This window comes from Cebus imitator, unplaced genomic scaffold (assembly GCF_001604975.1).
Source record: "Cebus imitator isolate Cc_AM_T3 unplaced genomic scaffold, Cebus_imitator-1.0 Scaffold860, whole genome shotgun sequence".
NCBI classification, from domain to species: domain Eukaryota; kingdom Metazoa; phylum Chordata; class Mammalia; order Primates; family Cebidae; genus Cebus; species Cebus imitator.
Genome location: NW_016108175.1, coordinates 214,799 through 218,164, shown reverse-complemented (window position 1 = coordinate 218,164; position 3,366 = coordinate 214,799). Strand labels below are relative to the sequence as shown.

Genomic DNA, 3,366 nt, shown 5'->3' with positions numbered 1-3,366 from the left:
GTCTCACTCTGTCACCAAGGCTGGAGTTTGGTGGTGTAATCATGGCTCACTGCGGCCTCAACCTCCTGGGTTCAAGTGATCCTCCTGCCTCAACCTCCTGTGTAGCTGAGACTACAGGTACAAGCTACCACACCCAGCTAATTTTTTTTTTTTTTGAGATGGAGTCTCGCTCTGTCGTTCAGGTTGGAGTGGAGTGGTGTGATCTCAGCTCCCTGCAACATCTGCCTCCTGGGTTCAAGCAATTCTCCCACCTCAGCCTTCTGAACAGCTGGGATTACAGGTGTGTGCCACCACGTCTGGCTAATTTTTATATTTCTAATGGAGATGGGGTTTCACCATACTGGTCAGGCTGGTCTCGAGCTCCTGACCTCAGGTGATCTGCCTGTCTCGGCCTCCCAAAGTGCTTCTGGGATTACTAGGTGTGAGCCACAGGGCCTGGCCAATTTTTTGTATTTTTTGGAGGGATGGGGTTTCACCATGTTGCCCAGGCTAGTTTCAAACTCCTGGACTCAAGCAATCCTTTTGCCTTTGGCCTCCCAAAGTGTTGGGATTACAGGTGTGAGCCACCACACTCAACTTTTATCCATATTTCTTATTTTATTTTATTGCATTTTAGGTTTTGGGGTACATGTGAAGAACATGTAAGATTGTTGCATAGGTACACACATGGCAGCGTGATTTGCTGCCTTCCTCCCCTTCACCTATATCTGGTATTTCTCCCCATGTTATCCCCCCCAACCCCCCATCCCCCGCTGTCCCTCCCCTATTTCCCCCCAACAGACCCCAGTGTGTGATGCTCCCCTCCCTGTGTCCATGTGTTCTCATTATTCAACACCCGCCTATGAGTGAGAACATGCAGTGTTTGATTTTCTGTTCTTGTGTCAGTTTGCTGAGAATGACGGTTTCCAGTTTCATCCATGTCCCTACAAAGGACAAGAACTCATCATTTTTGATGGCTGCATAGTATTCCATGGTGTATATGTGCCACATTGTCCCTGTCAAATCTATCATTGATGGCTGTTTGGGTTGATTCCAGGTCTTTGCTATTGTAAGCAGTGCTGCACTGAACATTCGTGTGCATGTTTTTATCCATATTTCTAATAAGCTTGGTTAGAAATATGGATAAAGGCCGGGCGCAGTGGCTCACGCCTGTAATCCCAGCACTTTGGGAGGCCGAGGCGGGTGGATCACGTGGTCAAGAGATCGAGACCATCCTGGTCAACATGGCGAAACCCCGTCTCTACTAAAACTACAAAAAATTAGCTGGGCATGGTGGCGCGTGCCTGTAATCCCAGCTACACGGGAGGCTGAGGCAGGAGAATTGCCTGAACCCAGGAGGCGGAGGTTGCGGTGAGCTGAGATCGCGCCATTGCACTCCAGCCTGGGTAACATGAGCGAAACTCCGTCTCAAAAAAAAAAATAAATAAAAAATAAAAAATAAATATGGATAAAAACATGGTTACTTACTTTCATTACTCAGAGAGGAATATAAATGAACTGTAAGGACAGCATAAGCAGAAAGCTTGCCAGCCAGGTAAGAAGCAGTCAGAGCCAAGTGCAGTGATGGGAAGAGCTTCATGGGGAGCAGACCTGAGTCCTCCCGAGGCCTCATCCCATCCCTGCACAGCTCAGGAGGATGAGCCTGGATCATGAAGAAAACGTGAGAGGCTTTTCAGCATCCTCTGCCTATGAAAGTATGCAAGACCTGTTCAATATTCTAGTTGAAAAGGAGACAAGTTTAAGTCCATCAGGGGCTAAGTTTCAATCGATTGAATAATTGTTTGGGGAAACTTCTTGATTCAGAAAAAGATCCTGTATACTGTATAAACTAGGGATGACCACCAATTTCCACTCCGTGCATTATTAACTAAAAAAATCCAACTTCTGACCAAAACCTGAGTGTGACGAGGGCAAACAGAAAAAATGAGACTCCAAGTGTTTCAAATGAACTTAACTTTTGTTTTCTTAAAACTTTCTGAAAGCATGTTGTTTCTCTGTACTTCTAGAAATGGGGATATTGTGTCGTGAACACTGGCTTGCTGCAACTACTTTTTCCCTTAAAATATTGATTTTTCTTGGCCAACTGAGAAGGGAGGGAGCTGCCCAGCAGCACCAGGGCCTACAAGTTGCCTAATGGCAAATGGGAACATTTTACGCCGCACACCCACCTGTTTAGGTCTTGGCAGTACCTGATATCTGGATTCCGCCAGGAGAAGGTGAGGAGGACGCCGCATAATTTCTGTATGCCTTCCGAGGTGGGGCAGAGTCATGTTTGTTATTGGGCAGAGTTCGCAGCAAATCCAGCTCAATCTGCCTGGAGGCCGGGTTCTGTTTCTCCAGCACCTTCTACAGCAACGTGTGGAAGTGTCCAGGCCCAGTGTTGGCCTTGAACTTCCTGGTCCACGCACCATTTCCACACCTTGGAATGCTGCTTATGGGGAAAGCCTGCACGGATCAGGTTTTTTTTTTAACTCTAGAGAGCACATCACCTCCCTGTTCACTGTACTTGCAAAATAGTTTTCCTACTTGACCCCAGTGGAGACTTCAGGTTTTCTGCAAGGAAGAGTCTTCAGGTCCAATGCACAGACCTTGGCGACCAACGTCTCTTCCTCATCATCCTCAGGTACAGTCTTGATCCCATAAATATCGCATTCACTGTTGGTAAAAACAAAAGGAAAAATTTAAATGACAAAGTTTTAGCAACAAAGACCAGTGCAATAGAAATAGCCTAGAAATCAATCCATGCACACTCGGTACTTTGAACTATTAGAGGCATCTCGGATCAGTGAGGAAATAATTGACTTCTGAGTATATAAAGCTAAAACGACTGTCTATTGACAGTGCCTGAAAGGTACTGCTAGGCACGAAGCAGAAGCTCAGTAACAACCTGGACAGCAGCAAACCTCTGTCCTCCAAGGATAAGCGCCATCCAGGGCCAAACACCCTTGGAGACACATTATTGGCAAAAAGAAGGGGGCCAGGTGAGGAACGCCTTGGGGATAGGTGAGACCAGTAGCTACAGACATGTCTGGGGTCAGCTGGGTTCAAACTGTAGCAGGAGCAACCTCGAGAAACAGAGCTCCCGAACACCGAATGGGGAAGGAAGAAGCCTTTATTACAGCCAGGAGCTGAGGACTAATTTGTCCAAATTCCACTCATCCCACAAAGGAAGGTTCTGCCTTTATACAGGCTTACACTTTAGATATTACACATGGAAGAATCTTAGGTTTACAGCCTTAGAAATCACATATGAAAAGGGTTTCGTTTGGCCAAGCGCGGTGGCTCAAGCCTGTAATCCCAGCACTTTGGGAGGCCGAGGCGGGTGGATCACGAGGTCAAGAGATCGAGACCATCCTGGTCAACATG

At 46.9% G+C, this 3,366-nt stretch overlaps 1 pseudogene; it reads right to left on the bottom strand.

Moving 5' to 3' along the window:
• Window positions 1-2,929, bottom strand: part of LOC108297914 — a 5,190-nt pseudogene extending 2,261 nt beyond the window's left edge.
• Between the last annotated feature and the right edge of the window lie 437 nt (window positions 2,930-3,366).